Here is a 23,136-nt window from a genome sequence, read left to right on the forward strand (position 1 = left end):
AGTTGTGAACGGTGTGGATTAAGGATATTCCCAGTAATAGAGAAAACTCTCTCACTTTGCACAGTGGTTGGAGGACAAGATAGTAGTTGCTGGGCAACCAGGCAAAGACCAGGCCACACACTTTTCTTCCCATCCCAATAGGTCAAAGGCTCCTCTGTAGGAAGCAAAGGTGCTTCATATAGGTAGGCCCTGACCATTTCAGAGGCGCTGCTCTCCTCTCGATTACCTGCTGCTTGACCTGCATCCACCAGATTGTCAAGTGCCTCGACCCAACATGCACGTGCCTCACTCTCTGTTTGTTCAGTGATGGTGCTAGGCCTTGGAATGGCACACATGGCAGGTGAATCTTCTAAACCGGCCTCATCCGGCATACATCTCTGTTGCTGCAAATTGAGGACCCTTTCAATTAGTTTTTCTTTCCAGTAGGAGAGGGTGTTGTCTCTGAGTGCCAATTTACCTTTGATCCTGGGATCACACATGGAAGCCAGCATGAGTTCAGGGCTTTTGCAGACACGGTCATTTTTCCGATCTTTTAAATTGTTTTGTAGCTTTCTGATGAAAGACACTACATCGGCATGAAGTGGGCTGCCACAAAGAGGCTCCGTGTTTTCTAGGAACGATCCCATCTTATCTATGAGATAGGTAAATAAGGGTATGACCTGTCCTAGGCTGGCATTGCTGTGACTCAAGTTTTCCGTCACATTCCGAAAGGGTTTTAAGACAGAAACGAGCTGACCAATTATACACCAGTCATCACGTCCCAGTGTGTAATCATCAATCCCAATGCTGTGGCGGGATGATAGATTGTGGATGGCTGTCTTTTGCTCCAAAATGCGTTCCAGCATTTCCAGGGTATAGTTCCACCTGGTGCTGACATCTTGTTTCAGGCGATGTATGGGGAGCCCTGATTTTTCTTGCTCCTCCCTCAACAATTGACTAGCCCGTACACTGCGGTGGAAATGCCCTGCAATCTTCCTGCAAAGTTCCAAGATTTGAGCTATTTTATTGTGTTTTTCCACTGGGATTGCACCCTTGACCACTAAATGGAGTATGTGTGCAGAACAGCGCACACCAACAAAAGATCCATCTTGGAGCGCTTTTATCATGTTTGAACCTCCGTCTGTGACTATGAAGCCAACAGAAACATTAGTGACTGCCCGCTCTCCAAACCAATTGGCCAACATTGATTTAATTGCCCGCAATATGTTGGCAGCGCTGTGCTTATCATCACAGACTTCTGTGTGGAGCAGGAAAGCTTGATAACCCTGCTCGTCTTGCGCTGCAGACCTGCTTCCTGATGAAGTTGGAATTTTTACACCACCAACTGGCACAGTGGCCTCCCACCAGTGTGCAGTCAAAGACAGGAAAGCGTGTTGACCGCTGGGAGCTGTCCACAAATCAGTGGTCAAATGAATGGTCTGACCCTCGGCTTTGGCCATTTTTTCCTTTAATGCTGCAACGCACGAATGATATAGTGCTGGAATAATCTTTCTGCTGAATGTTGTTCGTGCAGGAACAACGTATCGTGGAGCAAGGGCATGTATGAGCTGTTTAAACGGCTCCCCTTCAATCATCCGAAAAGAGGCTCCTCCAACAGCAATGAATTGGGCAATGAGGCGAGTGATCTTGTTGGCCTGCTGTTTTGACATGCCCTTGGAACTAAAGCCAACAAAACTATCCAAGGTAGGCTGATGTCCTTGGGAGGATGAGGAGCCTGATTGGCTCTGCAGTGGAACTACTGCACGTGGATGGTTTGTTTTACTTGGACCCTCTCTGTTGGCTGGGCTCTGAGTAAATGGTGTGGTTGAGGAGGTACCACCAGTACAGTCAGAGTCTGTTATGCTGCTTCCTGCGCTACCATCTTTTTCTGCCTCTGCCCGCAGTAAAGTAGAGTGGTGATAATTTTTAAGATGTAGGTTCATACCAGCATTGCTTAAATGTCCCTTCTTTTTACCCCTACTTACTTGCTTCCCACACAATTTGCATTTTGCAAAGAACCCGCCTGCTTCCATTGTTTGAAAGTATTTCCAAACTTTGCTGCGGCGGGATGCAGCCCCTTGACCCTGTTCATCTCTATTTAGGGCTGATATAGCTGCAGCAGATAGCACACCAGTGGTGGAAGCTGTTGCACTTGCCAGTGCCACTACAGTTACACTTGGTGAACTAGTGCTATTGCTCATGGCAGGGGTGCTGGGGACTAGGTCGGTGTCACTGTCATCATCACAGAATTCTTCCTCCACAATAAGAGAGGGAGAAGGGGAGTTAGGAGCAGATGAAAAAAGTGAACTGCTACCTGTCCTACTCCTCACAGAATATCCCTCTTGCCCTTTCTCCAAATCATTCTGTATGTCTTGTGGGGTAAGAGTGTATAACATGTCTGCAGTGGTTGGGGAAAGAGGAGCATCACATTCCAAATCATTCTCATGGGGCAATGAAGAAGACAAAGTCTCACTCTCTGTCTCTGCTGCTGTCAATTGCTTCTTTGGGAAGCTGGGCACAGTGGGCAGTGGCATTGGCGGTGTCATTGGTGGTGGTGGTGATTGTTGTAACAGCAACTCCACTTGTTTTTTAATAGATCTCTTGGCTCTACCATAAAAATACGAAGCCATGACAGGAGGCGCTGCACTAGCAGTGGAAGAAGCAGCAGATGTTGGTGGTCTGCCAGGAAAACTACTACTACTACTAGTGGAACTAGCTTTGCTGGTGGCAGTGGTGGTGACACGGTCACCCATTGTTGTAGCGGCAGAGAGACTAGTATCAGAGATCTTGCCACTTTTTTTAGCAATTCGTCCACCACGACCACGACCTGCCTTCACCTTTCCCTTGCAATGGTACATTGTTTCTGACACTATAAGTTTCTGACACTATCACTAGTATCACACTACTAATATCAACTCAAGATCAATTTACAGCACTAACACAATAACTTCACTTGTGCTTATAATTCAGGTTCTCTGACAAAATCTTCTGAAATCCTTCAGAGTATGTCTGTCTCTCTCTGGTAGCAATCGTCGGAAGTTTAAGTAACAGTAAGATGGCTGTACATGTGTACTTGGAATCTCAATCTATATAGAAAAGCCCAGAGCAGGGGAACGAAGTGGACTCGGTGGAGGGCTGGCATGACTGACGTCACAGGGGACAGCAAAATTAATGATTGGCTGTCAGGTCCCGGGGGGCGGGGGAAGGGAGTTTATTTAATGTTTGGTCCCCGCCCTCCCGGCAACACAGCGCGGAAGAAAGTTTCCCGCCCACCCACCCCTTATTGTAGTGGTAAAACATCATGGGGGTTTGTAGTATGTGTGATTTGTGGTGTGTGTTTGTTTTTCTTGATATTTTGTTACAGGTTCAAAAATGGGTTGTCGTGGCAGCGTTGGTTGGTCCCTGCGGGTAAGGAATAGACTTTGAGAATGAAATTAATGACCTGTCGGTGATAGGCGATGATGAGGGTGATGCCAGTTAACGGAGGTTAGCTGGAAGAATGGAGTATGGAGCACTACGGTCGTGAGACGCCTTTGAGCCTGTTCGGCTTGAGGCCTGCAGAGGAATCCGAAGACCGCAGTGCAGCAAAAAGGGCATATATATATATGTTTATATATATATAGATATTTTATGGAAGGATAGAGGCTTTGCCTGCGGGGACCAACTTCAGGTAGTTTTAAGTTAGCAGATGTTCTTGCTTAGTTTGTGTTAAAATATATTATGTTAATAAATCAGGCTGCTACGGCCTATTTTTTCCCCAACAAGCAATGGTGTGGTTTCAATTTAATGGGCAGAGGTTGGGGGGATACTAAGGGTTTGGTTTAAGGTGGTAAGAAGTGAAGTAGGACATCTGTTGTACTAAAGTCAAGAATAATCTATAATAATATAAATTGCCCCCCTCCCCCCACTGGCAGGCAGCCTCTGAGGCTATCACAATACTAGCAGCAAGCCAGCAACAGGTTTGTTCACTAGTATATCAACTATCAAATCAATATCAATTCACAACACTGCTGCTGCAGTGCTAATAATTCAGCTTCTATGACTGACAAACGGAGCAGCTAAGATTGACTTCTGAAATCCTTCAGCATGTGTGTCTCTCTCTGCTAGCAAATCGTATGTGAAATCAAGATGGCTGCAACATGTGAACAGGCTATTACTGCTCCTCCTCTTTGGTTACAATCAGCCAATTACATTCCTCATCATCATCATTTTACTTCCCCCACCCAATTCTTTCAATATCGAATCTTTTCTGTCTAATGTTCGAATCTTGTCTCCTATATATATGTGTGTGTGCTGTGTATGTAGTGTACTGTATTGACTTGTGTGTATATAATGTCGAATCTAATCTATTTGAATCTATAATCTCTCTATAATGTGGATGTCGAATCTATTCTCTATAATGTCGAATCTAGTCTATAATGTCGAATCAGAATTTTATCATAAATCGAAATCTATTCTGTAATGTGGAATCTATTATTTCTATAACGTCGAATCTTTTCACTATAACGTCGAATCTTTTCACTATAACGTCGAATCTTTTCTCTATAATGTCGAATCTCTTCTCTCTAATGTCGAGAAATACCATGTGTGTGCAATATCAGGTTCGATAGACAGATTGCTACACTGTATTCAGTTAGCGTCATGTCGAATCTCTCTATATCGAATTTTTACCGCAACGAAAACGAAAATGAAGCATTTTTTATGTCGGATCTTTCGGTTTTCGTTTCTTGAGCTTTCGTTATCGTTTGTTAAAACGATAACGAAAAAAACCGATTTTCGGACGAAAATGCATTCTAACGAAAACGAATGCACATGTCTAGTCACAAATACACCTCCTGCACCTCCTTATGGGAACTCTCGCAAAAATTACTGATGAGATGGTACCTTACGCCATCCAGGATAGCTAGATTCCACCCCGACACATCTCACGACTGTTGGAGAGGTTGTAACAACCCCGGCACTCTTCTCCACATCTTCTGGTCCTGCCCATGCCTGAGACTGTTATGGTCATCAGTGGAATCGATGCTACAAAACATGCTTGGTATACCCATTTCCCTGACACCTCCGCTAGCTATCCTTAATCTGACCATTGAGGACATTCCATCACCCCTGAGACTAGTGACTGTACACGTACTGTTAGCAACAAGACTTCTGATCACTCGAAACTGGAAATCCAAAAATGTCCCTTCACTAACGGACGTAGTAAAAATGGTGAAAACCCACTGTACGTACGAGACCACCCTTGCACATAGAAAACACTCTTGTTCCACCGTACTGACCCTTTGGGATCCCTGGCAAGTCTGGTATAATGGTCAGAAGACCACTTGATTTACCTTCTGAATATACTGGTATACTCTTGATGCTCTCTGCCTTCCCCTCCTTCCCTCCCTCTTTATTCCTCTCCCCCCCCCCCCCATGTTAACATAACTGTATTTTGATATTCATTTGATATTCACCTAATGGATGTATGGCTGGTGCAGTATGTGGCTCGACATTAACCTCTTTGAGAACCCACGCGTTACTCTGCACTGTACACCCTACTGTATTTGATACTGTTGTATTGCTCTATTTGACAAATACTAATAAAAACTATTTGAAAGAAATGACACTTTGTGCAGGGACAGTTCTATGTACGGGAAACATGCGCTTTTTCACATGCTAACTTTACACCCCCCCTAGGTACGAAATTTAAAGGAATATTTCACTTTTATGGTTTCACTTTTAGCATTATTAAATTCACTGCTCCTGAAGAAACGTCAGTTTAAAAAAAAAAAAAATTGCATTGATACATGTCCCCTGGGACAGGACCCGGGTCCCCAAACACTCCCCTGGGGCAGGACCCGGGTCCCCAAACACTTTTTAGGACAGTAACTTGCATATTAGCCTTTAAAATTACACTTTAGATTTCAAATGTTCGAGTCCCATAGACTTTAATAGGGTTTTAAAGTTCACACAAACGTTTGGTGTGTTCGCAAGTTCTGGTGCGAACCGAACAGGGGGGTGTTCGGCTCATCCTTAGTGGACAGGAGACACCTCTTACAGAAGAGAGTTTCCCTTCCTAGGGGTAGATTTCCTCTCACTTCCTGTTGTCTCCTTCTGTTTGTAAGTCGGATGTTTGAAAGTAGTGGCCTGTCCTATATACTCTGCAGAAATTTGAGCCTTATGCCCCGTACACACCATCACTTTATGTGATGAAAAAAAGACATTTTCTGTGAAGTAAAAAATGAAGTTTTTGAAACTTCAATTTTCAAAGACGAAGTTGCCTACACACCATCGTTTTTCTCACAATGTTCTAGCAAAGCGAGGTTACGTTCTCACCACTTTTTCCATTGAAGCTCGCTTCTGGGCATGCGCGGGTGTAAAAACGTCTTTTTAAACGACGTTTTTTGCTACACACGGTCAATTTCTGTGAAGTAAAAAACGACGTTTTGAAAAATGACACATAAAATTGAAGCATGCTTCAATTTTTTTTGGTCGTTTTTTACAAGACATAAAACGACGCTTTCCCCCACACACGGTCAATTAAAGTGACGTTTTTTTTCATCACATAAAGTGATGGTGTGTACGGGGCATTAGGTGTTGGTGCTGGTGCTACAACACTTTAAACCAGGGCTTTATTTCAGGGGGAACTTGGGGGAACTCAGTTCCACCACCTCTGGCTCAGACCCTTTGGTGCCTGCTCACCACAATCACTTGTAGACACAGAAGTCTGTTTTTTGTGTTTACAGCTCTGCACTCTGTGTGTAACCCCCTGAACTCTGCACCCTTTAAGACCCTCCTACTGTTTGTGAAATCTGACCGGGGTCATGGTTGGGTTCCTGCACCTATTTTCTGAGAAAAAAAGCTCTGCTTTAAACCCTCACAATTACTCTTGGTGGGCGCAGGAATGGGCCCTGCTGTGAAATATTGAATCAAGAATTGTAATTACATGCCCCTGTTAAACAGGGACATAAAAATTGGGCCGGTGGTGGTGCCACAACACTAAGTGAGGGGGCTGGGCTACAAGTGACATGACAGCGATTACTTCTCCCGATGACAGGGAGGAGTAGATCACTGTTCTGTCACTAGGCAGAACCGGGAAATGTCTTGTTTACACAGGCGTCTCCCTGTTCTGCCACTCCGTGACACGATCGCGGGACACCGGTGGACATCGAGTCCGCGGGTCTGCGGGCACGGTCACAGCAGTGGTAAGGAAAGGATGACCGATCAAGCCCACAGCCTCAGCCTCAGCCTCAGCTGTAAAATTGGGAAGATGATGTCAGAGGTGGGCGGGCAGTGAGAGTAAGATAACCGAGGCAAGGACCTTGTTTGGTGGAGGAGGGAAGGAGAGGGAGATTATTGTTAGTCAGTAATACCAGCTGTGATAGACTTGGCACAGCCTGCAATACCTCTGATCACCACTAGAGGGAGACTCCACACATATCTAGCTGGCTGGCCACACACAGGCAGATACAAATCGTACATACAATCTGAACTCTAATGCCCCGTACACACGAGCGGCTATTGCCCGGCCAAATCACATCGGAATTCTATCGGAGAAAAAGAGAACATGTTCTATATCTAAACTCCTCACCTAAACTACCTAAACTCATTGGAATTTCTGATGAAAAAACTCAGATGGGGCTACACACGATCGGAATATCCGATGGAAAAAGTCAGTCAGATTCCGATCATGTGTACGGGGCATAAGGGTTGGGGATCAGTCTAGTAATCAGCACACACTTCTGGGGTCCTCAGACTCCCCTACAAACTAGAATCCTTGTGTTACTCCCTCTCCCCACTCCCCATGTACCCCCCACACCAGACACTGGACTTACGATCGATTTTTACCACATGGCGATTTCTCCTCTGAAAGAAAATATGGGAACTGAAGGTTCCAAACCCGCGCAAACCGGTAACCAAAAAACAAACAAATCACAATAAAGAGCTGCGTGCTGTAAAGATTTCTCCTCTGCCTGGTCTGCAAGGACACCATACACACACAGATCTCTGTCTGACAGATCTGCTGGATTACAATCTGCCGATCATTAGACTCCATACAATCGTTTTATGGCTCTCAGGGATTCTGTACACAGGACACAGTAAACGGCCCTCTGCCCCCCATCTGAGATGACACCCCACCCCTCTGATTGTACAGATGAAGGGTCCGGTGAGGTGACAGTGACCCACCTTTGTCTGTACACAAGCCTGTCAGGGGGGTCATTACCAACCAGGTGTCAGTTCCTTCAATCCTAGACCCAAGAGCTGACTATTCACACCCTAATTTATCACCATCGTCTGTTCCTCTGAATCAGGAGAATCCTGAATAGCGCTGAAGTCACATATCTCTGCAATCATCATCTCAGCTATTGGTGAAATCCCCCCCCCACTTTATATTTATCTCATATCTTTCATCCGTGGGGGGAGAAGTACTCGCTATCTGTGATCTGGGGGGGGTTGGGGATGGGGTAGTGGGTTTGACGAGCTTGAGACAGTTGGGGGCATGAGATGGACAGTATGTAGTGGGGGGGAACAGGGGGTGTAGTGGGGGGGAACAGGGGGTGTACTGGGGGGGACATAGGATGGACAGTGTGCAGTGGGGATGAGGGGGGCAATGGTGGATGAAAGGCATTGGGGTGACAGGGGGGTAATGAGGGACATATGATGAACAGTATGCCATGGGGTTCAGGGGGGGAATTAGGGTGAAGGAGAGAAGTGGGGGGCAGGCAGGAGCAGGGTGGACAGGGGGTGGAGGGGCAGTGGGGGGGACAGGAAGTATACAGGGGGGCAAATGATGGAGAAGGGGCAGAAAGTGGGAGAAAAAATGCCCTTTATCTGTCAGGGTGGGTGGGAAATGTCCACTATCTGTGGTCACAGTGGATAGGGGGATGTCCGCTATCTGTCGTCACAGTGGAGGGGGGGATGTCCGCTATCTGTGGTCACAGTGGAGGGGGGGTGTCTGCTATCTGTGGTCACAGTGGTGGGGGGGATTGTCTGCTATCTGTGGTCACAATGGAGGGGGGGGGTGTCTGCTATCTGTGGTCACAATGGAGGGGGGGGAGTGTCTGCTATCTGTGGTCACAGTGGCGGGGGGGGGGGGGGTCTGCTATCTGTGGTCACAGTGGAGGGGGGGAGTGTTTGCTATCTGTGGTCACAGTGGAGGGGGGATGTCCGCTATCTGTGGTCACAGTGGAGGGGGGGGGAATTGTCTGCTATCTGTGGTCACAGTGGAAGGGGGGATGTCTGCTATCTGTGGTCACAGTGGAGGGGGGGGGAGTGTCTGCTATCTGTGGTCACAGTGGAGGGGGGGGGGTGTGTCTGCTATCTGTGGTCACAGTGGAAGGGGGGATGTCTGCTATCTGTGGTCACAGTGGAGGGGGGGGGAGTGTCTGCTATCTGTGGTCACAGTGGAGGGGGGGAATTGTCTGCTATCTGTGGTCACAGTGGAAGGGGGGATGTCTGCTATCTGTGGTCACAGTGGAGGGGGGGGGAGTGTCTGCTATCTGTGGTCACAGTGGAGGGGGGGATGTCCGCTATCTGTGGTCACAGTGGAAGGGGGGATGTCTGCTATCTGTGGTCACAGTGGAAGGGGGGATGTCTGCTATCTGTGGTCACAGTGGAGGGGGGGGAGTGTCTGCTATCTGTGGTCACAGTGGAGGGGGGGTGTCTGCTATCTGTGGTCACAGTGGAGGGGGGGGGGGGGTGTCTGCTATCTGTGGTCACAGTGGAGGGGGGGGTGTCTGCTATCTGTGGTCACAGTGGAGGGAGGGGGGTGTCTGCTATCTGTGGTCACAGTGGTGGAGGGGGGGTGTCTGCTATCTGTGGTCACAGTGGTGGAGGGGGGGTGTCTGCTATCTGTGGTCACAGTGGTGGAGGGGGGGTGTCTGCTATCTGGTCACAGTGGAGGGGGGGTGTCTGCTATCTGTGGTCACAGTGGAGGGGGGAATGTCCGCTATCTGTGGTCACAGTGGAGGGGGGGTGTCTGCTATCTGTGGTCACAGTGGGGGGGGGGTGTCTGCTATCTGGTCACAGTGGAGGGGGGTGTCTGCTATCTGTGGTCACAGTGGAGGGGGGATGTCTGCTATCTGTGGTCACAGTGGCGGGGGGGGGATGTCTGCTATCTGTGGTCACAGTGGAGGGGGGGTGTCTGCTATCTGTGGTCACAGTGGGGGGGGGTGTCTGCTATCTGTGGTCACAGTGGAGGGGGGGTGTCTGCTATCTGTGGTCACAGTGGAGGGGGGGTGTCTGCTATCTGTGGTCACAGTGGAGGGGGGTGTCTGCTATCTGTGGTCACAGTGGAGGGGGGTGTCTGCTATCTGTGGTCACAGTGGAGGGGGGGGGATGTCTGCTATCTGTAGTCAATGTGGGGGAGATCAGAGGGGAAATGTTGGGCATTAGAGATTAGTAGGAACAATAGGGAACACACTGTAGGTGCTCATAGAGGAGCGCTGGGGGAAGAGGTGTTGAGGAGCAACAGGAGGCGCTGATGCCCAGTGGTGAAAGAGGGGGTGAGGGGATAGTGGAGATGACTAGGGGCAGTGGGTGGACAGGCAACAAATGTGGTGAACAGGGGGGTAGAAGGGACAGAGTGGGGTGGAAAAGGCAGTGGGGGACGAGGGATGTACAGTGTGCTATGGGGGTAACAGGCGGGTGGACAGATGGGCAGTAGGCTTCACAGGCAAAACAGCGGATGGAAAGGGCAATGAGGAGACAGGGGGTGGACATGGGGGAAGTGGGTAGAAAGGGTGGCAATGGGGGGACATGGAGGTGGACAGGGGGGAAGTGGAGTGGATAGGGGACAGGGGGATAGTGAGGTGAGAATGGGGCAATAAGGGGATGGTCCCTCTCGGCTCCTCTGATGAGTCTTCTATGGTTGGGGTCCTATCGGACGGTCCCTCTTGGCTCCTCTGATGAGTCTTCTATGGTTGGGGTCCTCTCGGCTCCTCTGATGAGTCTTCTATGGTTGGGGTCCTCTCGGATGGTCCCTCTTGGCTCCTCTGATGAGTCTTCTATGGTTGGGGTCCTATCAGACGGTCCCTCTTGGCTCCTCTGATGAGTCTTCTATGGTTGGGGTCCTCTCGGATGGTCCCTCTTGGCTCCTCTGATGAGTCTTCTATGGTTGGGGTCCTATCGGACGGTCCCTCTTGGCTCCTCTGATGAGTCTTCTATGGTTGGGGTCCTCTCGGCTCCTCTGATGAGTCTTCTATGGTTGGGGTCCTCTCGGATGGTCCCTCTTGGCTCCTCTGATGAGTCTTCTATGGTTGGGGTCCTATCAGACGGTCCCTCTTGGCTCCTCTGATGAGTCTTCTATGGTTGGGGTCCTCTCGGATGGTCCCTCTTGGCTCCTCTGATGAGTCTTCTATGGTTGGGGTCCTCTCGGATGGTCCCTCTTGGCTCCTCTGATGAGTCTTCTATGGTTGGGGTCCTCTCGGATGGTCCCTCTTGGCTCCTCTGATGAGTCTTCTATGGTGGGGGTCCTCTCGGATGGTCCCTCTTGGCTCCTCTGATGAGTCTTCTATGGTTGGGGTCCTCTCGGATCCACAATCAGGGGAAAGTTCTCCTCCGTGTCCCCGGTGGAAGATGGAGGCTTCTTGTCCTGGCTGAGAGGTGTGAGGGACGTTCTGTGTCTGCACTACGGATCTGGGAAGACTCCAATCACATTGTGAGCCAGCTTCCTCACAGGGGCCCCTCCCCTACAGACATCCTGGGGCCATGCCGACTACAAGCAGTGAGGGGGAGGAGGGCTCACATCTGGAGTCACTCAGTGCCATGTCCTTCTCATTCACTACAATTTAAGGAGGACCCCTCCCCCCGTTTAACCTCTTGGTGACCGGGATTTTTCCGGCACTTTTTGTTTACAAGTTTAAATCTGTAAGTTTTGCTAGAAAATGACTGAGAACCCCAAACATTAGATATTGTTTTAGCAGAGACCCTGGGGAATAAAATGGCGATTGTTGTATTTTTTTTCAAGTCACACGATATTTGCACAGCGGTTTTGGAAACACAATTTTTTGGGAAAAAAAAGTTATCCCAAAAAACGTCACCGGGGTGATGGGCGAGATCTTCATCTGTAATCCCGATAAACCACTCCCACCCTGCAATGTATATATACCCACCGGCCACTTTATTAGGTACACCTGTACAATCGCTCGGTAACACAAACTGCTAATCAGCCAATCACATGGCAGCAACTCAATGCATTTAGGCATCTAGATGTGGTGAGGACGACTTGCTGAAGTTCAATCTGATCATCACAATGGGGGGAAGAAAGGGGATCTCGGTGACTTTGAACGTGGCATGGATGTTGGTGGCAGACGGGCCGGTCTGAGTATTTCTGGGATTTTCACACACAACCATCTCTCGGGATTACAGAGAATGGTGGGAAAAAAAGAGAAAATATCCAGTAAGAGGCAGTTGTGTGGAGGGAAATGTCTAGTTGAGGTCAGAGGCGAATGGGCACACTGGTTCCAGGTGATAGAAAGACAACAGTAACTCAAATAACCCCTCGTTATACCCAAGGTATGCAGAATACCGTCTCTGAACACACAGCACAATCCAACCTTGAAGCAGATGGGCTACAGCAGCAGAAGACCACACCGGGTGCCACTCCTGTCAGCTAAGAACAGGAAAGTGAGGCTACAATTGGCACAGGATCACCGACATTGGACAATAGAAGATGCTTAGTAGCCCATTATGCTTTACCTTTGCAGGGAAATAAAGAGGAAGGAAAATCCATCGTGGGTTTACTTCTTGTAACCAATCATGTACCAGAACAGTCTTTACACAAAAGCCGGGGCCGGATCTGGCCTGTCTGATGTTGGGTGCAGGAAAAATTGTGAGAGGGCAGAGGAGAAGGTTAGTAGTTTGTATGGCAGTGTAATCCTGGAGGGAGTGCAGGGAGTGGGAGGAGTCTGGAGAAGCGCAGTGCAGGGAGTGCAGAGAGTGGGAGGAGTCTGGAGGAGCGCAGTGCAGGGAGTGCAGGGAGTGAATGGAGTGCAGGGACTCCTGTGCCAGGACAGCAGTGAGGGGACAGGAGGGCAAATGGTGGAGAAGGGGCAGTGAGTGTTCAGTGAGAGGAAAAATGCCCTTTATCTGTGATCACAGTGGAGGGGGGGGGTGTCTGCAATCAGTGGTCACAGTGGAGGGGGGATGTCCGCTATCTGTGGTCACAGTGGAGGGGGGGAATGTCTGCTATCTGTGGTCACAGTGGAGGGGGGGAATGTCTGCTATCTGTGGTCACAGTGGAGGGGGGGAATGTCTGCTATCTGTGGTCACAGTGGAGGGGGGAAATGTCTGCTATCTGTGGTCACAGTGGAGGGGGGGAATGTCTGCTATCTGTGGTCACAGTGGAGGGGGGGAATGTCCACTATCTGTGGTCACAGGGGAGGGGGGGGAATGTCCACTATCTGTGGTCACAGTGGAGGGGGGATGTCCGCTATCTGTGGTCACAGTGGAGGGGGGGAATGTCCACTATCTGTGGTCACAGTGGAGGGGGGGCTGCTATCTGTGGTCACAGTGGAGGGGGGGATGTCCGCTATCTGTGGTCACAGTGGAGGGGGGGAATGTCCGCTATCTGTGGTCACAGTGGAGGGGGGGAATGTCCACTATCTGTGGTCACAGTGGAGGGGGGAATGTCCGCTATCTGTGGTCACAGTGGAGGGGGGATGTCCGCTATCTGTGGTCACAGTGGAGGGGGGATGTCCGCTATCTGTGGCCACAGTGGAGGGGGGGAATGTTCGCTATCTGTGGTCACAGTGGAGGGGGGAATGTCTGTTATCTGTGGTCACAGTGGAGGGGGGAATGTCTGTTATCTGTGGTCACAGTGGAGGGGGGGTGTCTGCTATCTGTGGTCACAGTGGATAGGGGGATGTCTGCTATCTGTGGTCACAGTGGAGGGGGGATGTCCGCTATCTGTGGTCACAGTGGAGGGGGGGTGTCTGGTATCTGTGGTCACAGTGGAGGGGGGGAATGTCCGCTATCTGTGGTCACAGTGGAGGGGGGGAATGTCCGCTATCTGTGGTCACAGTGGAGGGGGGGTGTCTGGTATCTGTGGTCACAGTGGAGGGGGGGATGTCCGCTATCTGTGGTCACAGTGGAGGGGGGAATGTCCACTATCTGTGGTCACAGTGGAGGGGGGATGTCCGCTATCTGTGGTCACAATGGAGGGGGGATGTCCGCTATCTGTGGTCACAGTGGAGGGGGGGTGTCTGGTATCTGTGGTCACAGTGGAGGGGGGGCTGCTATCTGTGGTCACAGTGGAGGGGGGATGTCCGCTATCTGTGGTCACAGTGGAGGGGGGATGTCCGCTATCTGTGGTCACAGTGGAGGGGGGGTGTCTGGTATCTGTGGTCACAGTGGAGGGGGGGCTGCTATCTGTGGTCACAGTGGAGGGGGGGAATGTCAGCTATCTGTGGTCACAGTGGATGGGGGGGGATGTCCGCTATCTGTGGTCACAGTGGAGGGGGGGTGTCTGGTATCTGTGGTCACAGTGGAGGGGGGGGCTGCTATCTGTGGTCACAGTGGAGGGGGGGAATGTCAGCTATCTGTGGTCACAGTGGATGGGGGGGGATGTCCGCTATCTGTGGTCACAGTGGATGGGGGGTGTCTGCTATCTGTGGTCAATGTGGGGGAGATCAGAGGGGAAACAAAAATTGATCACGGAGGGGAAATGTTGGGCATTATAGATTAGTAGGAACAATAGGAAACATACTGAAGGCGCTCATAGAAGAAGCGCTGGGGGGAAAGGTGCTGAGGAGCAAGAGGAGGCACTAGTGCTCAGAGGTGAAAGACGGGGTGAGGGGGTAGTGGAGATGACTGGGGGCAGTGGGTGGACAGGCAACAATGTGGTGGACAAGGGAGTAGAGGGGAAGACTGGACACAGTGGGGTGGAATAGGCAGTGGGGGGGGGTGACAAGGGATGCACAGTGTACTATGGGGTAACATGGGGGTGGACATGGACAAGTAGGCTTGATAGATGCAACAATGGATGGAAAGGCAATGAGGAGACAGGGGGTGGACATGGGGACAGTGGGTAGAAAGAGTAAAAATGGGGGGACATGAAGGTGGACAGGGGGGTGTGGAGTGGATAGGGTACAGGGGGGTAGTGAGGTGAGAAGGAGGGCAAAAAGGGGACAGGGAAAAGTGAGAGGACAGGAGGATAGGGGTAGACAGGATGCATTGGAGAGACAGAGGAGCAAGGGGGCGCCAGAGGGATAGGAAGGTAGTAGTGGTCAGTAAGAGATGAATACCTGGCTGATGGTGTCCTGGTCTGGAGGTTGATGTGGATCTCCTCTGATGAGTCTTCTATGGTTGGGGTCCTCTCGGATGGTCCCTCTTGGCTCCCCTGATGAGTCTTCTATGGTCGTGGTCCTCTCGGATGGTCCCTCTTGGCTCCTCTGATGAGTCTTCTATGGTTGGGGTCCTCTCAGATGGTCCCTCTTGGCTCCTCTGATGAGTCTTCTATGGTTGGGGTCCTCTCAGATGGTCCCTCTTGGCTCCTCTGATGAGTCCTCTATGGTTGGGGTCCTCTCGGATGGTCCCTCTTGGCTCCTCTGATGAGTATTCTATGGTCGTGGTCCTCTCGGATGGTCCCTCTTGGCTCCTCTGATGAGTCTTCTATGGTTGGGGTCCTCTCGGATGGTCCCTCTTGGCTCCTCTGATGAGTCTTCTATGGTTGGGGTCCTCTCAGATGGTCCCTCTTGGCTCCTCTGATGAGTCTTCTATGGTTGGGGTCCTCTCAGATGGTCCCTCTTGGCTCCTCTGATGAGTCCTCTATGGTTGGGGTCCTCTCGGATGGTCCCTCTTGGCTCCTCTGATGAGTCTTCTATGGTTGGGGTCCTCTCGGATGGTCCCTCTTGGCTTCTCTGATGAGTCTATGGTTGGGGTCCTCTCGGATGGTCCCTCTTGGCTCCTCTGATGAGTCTTCTATGGTTGGGGTAGTCTCGGATGGTCCCTCTTGGCTCCTCTGATGAGTCTTCTATGGTTGGGGTCCTCTCGGATGGTCCCTCTTGGCTCCTCTGATGAGTCTTCTATGGTCGGGTGACTTCTGACTCTTCCCAGCACGGTGACTGGAGATGAAGGGGAAATCTCTCCCAACTCTCGGCTTCTCTTCCTCCGGCTCACAAGTGTCCACAATCAGGGGAAAGTTCTCCTCCGTGTTCCTGATGGAAGATGGAGGCTTCTTGTCCTGGCTGAGAGGTGTGAGGGACGTTCTGTGTCTGCACTACGGATCTGGGAAGACTCCAATCACATTGTGAGCCAGCTTCCTCACAGGGGGGCCCTCCCCTACAGATGCCTCAGGGCCATGCTGACTACAAACACAGGACAGGGAGGGGATATTCACAAAGAGGACCCCTCCCTCACAGACATCCCGGGGCCATGCTAACACAAACACAGAGAGAGGGGGAGGGGGACTCACATCTGGAGTCATTCAGTGCCATGTGATTCTCATTCACTACAACCTAAAGAGAACCCCTCCCCCTTTTAACCACTTGCTGACCGGGATTTTTCTGCCACTTTTTGTTTTCAAGTTTAAATCTTTTTTTAATTATTATCATTATTATACAGGATTTATAAAGCGCCAACAGTTTTCACAGCACTTTACAATGTAGGGAGACATTACACCAACATTTTTTATATAAATAATTATTATAGTTTTTTTTATTTTTAAACTGCCCCTTTAAATAATTGTTTTATCACTTTTAGACCCCTTTCACACTGGAGTGTTTTTCAGACGCTTGTGGGCTAAAAATATCGCCAGTAAAGTGCCTGAAAAACGGCTCCCCATGCAGGGCGCATTTAAAGCGGGGTTCCACCTGCAATTCTTTTTTTAATAAGGACACTTACCTGTCCTAGGCGCCCGCGATGTCGCCCCCGCCCCCCCCCCGAGGCCGATCTCTCGATCGTGGCAGGTCCCGACGCCCCCATCCTCACTAAGGGAAACAGGCAGTGGAGCCTTGCGGCTTGACTGCCCGTTTCCTATTGCGCATGCGCGAGTCTTGCGGCGCTGTATGAATGGGCGGCCGCTCTCTGGGATACACACAGTTCCCAGAAGGCAGTGTGCCCCATTCCCCAGAAGACAACGCGAGGATGAAGACCAGCCGTGGACTAGGAAGAGGCAGATTAGGAAGATCCGCATAGCAACCGCTATTTCTGGTAAGTAAAAACATTTGTTTTCACATTTTTTTGTAGCATTTTGGTGTAATTTTTTTTTAGGGTGGACCTCCACTTTAACCCTTTATTTGGCTTCTAGCAGGTGTTAAAAGCGCCCGCTAGCGGCCGAATAGCGTCGCTAAAACTACATTAAAGCCCCGCTAAAACTAGCTGCACTTTACCGCTCCCGCCCCCACCCCAGTGTGAAAGCACTAGGGATGAGTCGAACACCCTCCCCCCCCCCCCTCGGTTCGGTTTTCAGCAGAACATGTGAACAGGCAAAAAGTTTGTGCGAACACTGCTAAAGATTATGGGACACGAACATGGAAATCAAAAGTGCTAATTGTAAAGGTTAATATGCAAGTTTTTGGCATAAAAAGTGTTTGGGGGCCCGGCTCCTGCCCCAGGGGACATGTATCAATGCAAAAAAATGCCCCCTGCAGAGAATTGCAAACAAAAGGTCTACTGGGACAAAGGAAAACTGTACAGAGAAGGTTTTCCTGCAGAGGGGAATGAGGCTGACACAAGTAGCAGGCAGCTGGTTGTACCCAGTCAATTTAGGGGACAGCTGCTAAAAGTGGCTCATGAGGTTCCCCTAGCAGGGCACTTGGGAATCACTAAGACCCGAGGGCGGTTGATACATAACTTTTATTGGCCTACGATGCACACTGACATAGCTGACTACTGTCGGTCCTGTGTTACCTGCCAGCGAGTTGGCAAGGTAGGGGATGTACACAGGGCTCCGCTAAAACCTTTGCCTGTGATTGACAAACCTTTTAAGAGGGTGGCGGTGGATATCGTTGGGCCTTTGGCCATCCCTAGCAGTTCAGGCAAACATTTTATCCTGACAGTTATAGACTATGCCACGCGTTATCCAGAGGCGGTGGCTCTCTCCTGCCTCCGGACAGACAAGGTCGCTGATGCTCTGCTGGGAATCTTCACAAGAGTGGGGTTCCCGGCCAAGCTCATTAGCGATCAAGGCCATCAGTTTGTGTCTGACTTGATGCAAGCTCTCTGTCTGAAAATACAGATGACACCACCTTGATTGAGAGTGTTTGTTGAAGCTGAGGATCAATCTTCGCCCCAGTCTCTCCCAGCTTAGCGGTGCAGTAGGACGCTCTCTTGCGAGTCTGCTCACCTTAGGGCAACGAGAGCTGGACGCTCCAAACACGTGTCGGCTCTCCTCAGGGACTAAATCAGCCAGGCAGGGTCCTCACGCAGGCACACCAACCCCCAACCTCAGCTCTCCACTCGCTCTGTCCGACTTTTTGCGATCTGCCTTCCCCTGGCTCCCTCCTTCATCCCTCCTTCCACGGCAAAGGTAAGCCCCTGGTGCACAGGACTATCCCACCTCCCTGAGCTCCGCTGACGGCCGTCCTTTTCAGGATAAGCCGCGGCGGTGCCCCTCGCGTCACCTCGTCTCCTCGTGGAATGATTCCCGGCTGCCAGGTTTAGGAAAGGCCGCAGCTTCATCCGCGGTCTAGCTGCGCGCCGCACCAGCAGCACATAAATCCCCCCCTTTGATCCCAGCAGCATCCCCCCGCCATCGCCAGACACCCAGGAGCTGCATCCCTCCCCCCCACTCGCTGACAGGCTGACATGCAGGGCTGCAATCATCGGATCTCTCCCGGCTGCCCCCCCCTGCTCTCTCCGGCTCCCCCCCCCTGGTCCTCCATTCTCGGCCGATACCCCAGCCGGTCCCCCCCCCTCACAGATACCACTGAGGCCATATTATCCTGCTAGGGGCTCGTGGCGCCCGCATCCACAGCCAGGAAAGTCTGCGGCTTCAACCACGGCCTAGTGTGGATTCCCGCAATTATCCAGCCTAAACCGCCCCTTTTCTACTCCTTTCAGTACTTGATCCAGGGCCACGTCCGATCGCCCAATAGGGGGGTCAGGAAGGAATTTTTTCCCCTGCCACGCACATTGGCATAGCACGGACAGGGGTTTTTCGCCTTGCTCTGGATTAACCAGGCAGGTAGGATTCAGTGAATCGCCCGCCAGTCATTTACTGAAACCCCACCCCCCCTTATCGGCATCTGCCCCCCAGTGCACCAGAAACTATGACTAAACTGAGTTACTCGGCTGCAACCATATGGAGACTAAAGCCATCGGCCTCAATATTACCAGCCGCCACCAAAAAAGTCTTAAGGACTGAACGACAGTCAAACACTACACCTGCTTATCCAAACCTAAGTGCATATCATGCGCTCTGGTCAATACAAGATCAGCAGTAAGACACCGAGCAGAAATTCATGATCTCATCCTACAATGTGATTTAGACTGCCTCTTCATTACAGAAAGCTGGCTCACAGCTGACTGTAACACCATTCTTGACGAACTGGTGCCTGAGAATTATCGCATAATAACAGAAAACAGAGTGGGGCAAAGAGGAGGAGGCTTGGCAGTGATCCATAAGGCCCCATACTCACGAGCAAACATGTCTGCTGAAACTGGCCCGCAGGCCAGTTTCAGCAGACATGTTTGGTCGTGTGTGGGCGCGAGCGGGCCGAATTCCAGCAAACATTTGCCCGCCGGGCCTTTTCCCAGCAGACAAATATTCCTGGACTTGTTTTAAAACAGTCCGCTGGAATTCAGCCCGCTCGGACATGTACGGTCGTCAGTACAGACCTACCGTACATGTCCAGGCGCCCGCCGTCCCTCGCATGCGTCGAATGACTTCGACGCATGCGTGGAAGCATTTTAAAGGCGGGCCGCCCACGTCGCCGCGTCATTGTCGCGGCGACACCGCGTCATCGACGCGGCGACACCGCGGACACGCCCCGCGTATTGTTTACGCGCGGACTTCTGTACGATGGTGTGTACAACCATCGTACAGAAGCCCTCTGGCAGACATGTATGGTGGAAACGGTCCGACGGACCGCTTTCACCATACATGTTTGTCCGTGTGTACCCGGCCTAAGAGTTACCTCTCGATCACTAAACCAGTCCTTCAAAACTCTCTTCCATTCATGGAAAACCTCTCCCTAGAGCTTCAAACAAACCCCCAGGAGACCATCCATATTCTACTCTGCTATAGACCACCGGGTCCTAAATCGCAGCTTCTCACATCATTGACAGAGTTCATGTCCACTTATACACTAAACAGCAAACATCTTTTGCTGCTTGGGGATCTCAACCTTTGGGCCAACTCCTCACAGGATCCCGTGGCAGTCGCCTGCATTGACCACTTGGAAGGACTAGGTCTGCAGCAGCTAGTATGTGGGCCCACACATACTTCTGGTCACACGCTCGATCTTATTTTCAGACAAGATCTAGAAATAAACATTCTGGAAAATGAGTCGTTACCATGGAAAGACCACCATGTAATCAAATTCATGATTACCAAAAATGGCTCTTTGACTAAAACACTAAAACCAGTGACAACACACTGGACCAGATCGCAGAAGAAGCTCCATTCGGAACTCTTCAAAACAACATTAGGGAACAAAGTAAAAACAATCCATTCACACCAGTTTGCCACGGAAACCTTGGATGCCATTAACACAGCTCTACTACAGTCAGCTGACGTAGTAGCGCCCAAACGTAAAACCTGCATCCGGAAAATCAACTCCAGCTGGTTTAACGACCAGCTGGCATTGTTTAAGCAAGAATGCAGAAGAGCGGAAGCAGCTTGGAAAAGAAGCACTACAGACGAAAACCGCGCCATCTACAAGGAAATAACAAAAAAATATCACAAAGAAATTTTCAAGGCCAAAAAGTATCATTTTCCAAGATCATCACCAAGAGAAGAGCCTCTTTGATAGAAAACTGGATGACAAAGAGTTATCTTAAACTCAACGGTTCGGAAACAGAACTTCTCCTGTTTCACGCCAATCGTAAGAACCAACTGGCAACAACATGGATACCCCCGCCCATTCTGGGCAAAATCATCACCCCTAGCACCAAAGTCAAAAGTCTCGGAGTCATCTTCGACACCTACATGACAATGGATGCACAAATAGGGTCAGTAGTCAGCGGATCGCACCATCTGCTACGCCTCCTACGCCCCCGCAGACTTATTCCATGTATTCCTAAATAAGACATAGCAGTCGTGGTGGGAACAATTGTTAACTCCAGACTTGACTATGCAAATGCCCTTTACCTCTGACTCCCAAAGTACCAAATCACTTGTCTGCAAGTCATTCAGAATACGGCCGCACGTCTTGTGACTGGGAAAAACCTTGGGAATCAATCTCACCCTCACTGAGAATCCTTCACTGGCTGCCAGTGAAAGACAGAATCACTTTCAAAGCACTCTGTCTGACACATAAATGTAATTTGGGAAATGCTCCCCAATATCTATGTGAAAAACTAAAAGCCTACAACCCCAATCGCGTTCTGCGATCCTCCAACCAAAATCTACTCCAAATCCCCAAAACCAGATACAAGTCCAAAGGAGAACGAAGATTTGCGGTCCAAGGACCCAGACTATGGAACGCTTTACCAACCAGCATTCGGTTGGAGGAGAACCACTTGGCCTTTAGGAAAAAGATCAAAACCCATCTCTTCTGAGGTCAAAGGAGAAATGGACAAACAAGCACCCAGAGGCGATTCAGTTCGCATGTGCAGCGCTATATACATTTTTCACTCACTCAGATCTGGGTGCTGAATCCTGTGTCAGGGGATTCTGGACCAAAAGTGTCTCCTCATAAAGGAAGGTCTGTGGCAGAGACTGGACTTTATTCCGTGAGCCATCCCGGCTGCTAGGCCAGTGAGAGGGACCTATCCGGGGGAGCAATACCCACTCTGGCTAGAGTGGTGACGAGAACTTTTGGCTGGAAACAAGAACCTACCTACCTACTTACCCTTCCCCCCCTCCAATTTATTTTCTACTAAGTTCTACAAATAAATCCCAGAAAGAGAAGTGTATCGTGTGGACATTGGAATTCTTCAGACTCTCTTTACCGCTCTGGACAGCGAGAAGATAGAGGTAACGTAACGCCTGAAATATCTTATCCTGGTTCTCCTCCTTTTTGGAAAACTGATCACAAATAGTGAAATTGGGACCATCTCCTAATTCACCCCACTGCAACCCATCCACCCACTGACCTCCTGTCCCCTCCTCTGTTTCCCCAGCAGCTCCTTCGGGGGTAGCGCTACACGTGTAATATTATACAAGGTGTGGGAACGATCGGCACAAACAATACAACCTCACATTGTTTTCTTTGATGGTGACGGAAGTCATAGAACATCGGGAACATCGCCCTGTTCAGCTGCCCATACAATCGTACAATCTCCTTCTCTTATAGTTAGTGGAGGGAAATGGAAGTGTATGAGGTGATCCCCCGGGGGGTGCAATATGAGAGTCCTGAGAGATGTGAGAGCTCCGGATCTCTCTGAAGACACCAGTGTGATGAGGGGAGGAAGGAAGAGGACACAAGAAAGGGAAAGCTCCTCCTACACAAGAGATTATTGGAGGAGAAATCTTCTCACTACATTCCATGGATTGATGAATGGCGCTCAGAAGGAGATCAACATTTCATTTCCTTTTATCATCACATTTTGGAATGAATGGAATTTACTGAATGAAAATCACATTCACTGCTAGAAATTCATTCCTTGGAGAAAAATTCCCCATCCTGCTCCTCCCAATCTTCCCCTCACTGCGCTCAATAATCAACGTTCATTTCCCTCCACTAACCAGAAGAACGTCCAACAAACCTTCTTCACATGACCAACCTGGAATGAGATTCTATTGTGTCATCCCAGAGAATGGGGGAGGGGTCCTCTTTGTGATCCCCTCCCTGTCCTGTGTTTGTAGTCAGCATGGCCCTGAGGCATCTGTGGGGGAGGAGCCCCTGTGAGGAAGCTGGCTCACAATGTGATTGGAGTCTTCCCAGATCTGTAGTGCAGACACGTCCCTCACACCTCTCAGCCAGGACAAGAAGCCTCCAACTTCCATCGGGGACACGGAGGAGAACTTTCCCCTGATTGTGGACACTTGTGAGCCGGAGGAAGAGAAGCCGAGAGTTGGGAGAGATTTCCCCCTTCATGTCCAGTCACCGTGCTGGGAAGAGACAGAAC

The 23,136-nt window shown here is 50.2% G+C and overlaps 1 protein-coding gene and 1 pseudogene across 2 annotated transcripts in view; one reads left to right on the forward strand and one right to left on the reverse strand.

Moving 5' to 3' along the window:
* The window catches only part of LOC120926518, a 574,555-nt pseudogene that overhangs the window by 136,127 nt on the left and 415,292 nt on the right, over positions 1–23,136 (reverse strand).
* LOC120928403 (zinc finger protein 300-like) overlaps positions 1–23,136 on the forward strand; it is a 1,021,177-nt gene that overhangs the window by 105,904 nt on the left and 892,137 nt on the right. The window lies entirely within an intron of this gene.

This window comes from Rana temporaria, chromosome 2 (assembly GCF_905171775.1).
Source record: "Rana temporaria chromosome 2, aRanTem1.1, whole genome shotgun sequence".
Lineage (NCBI taxonomy): Eukaryota > Metazoa > Chordata > Amphibia > Anura > Ranidae > Rana > Rana temporaria.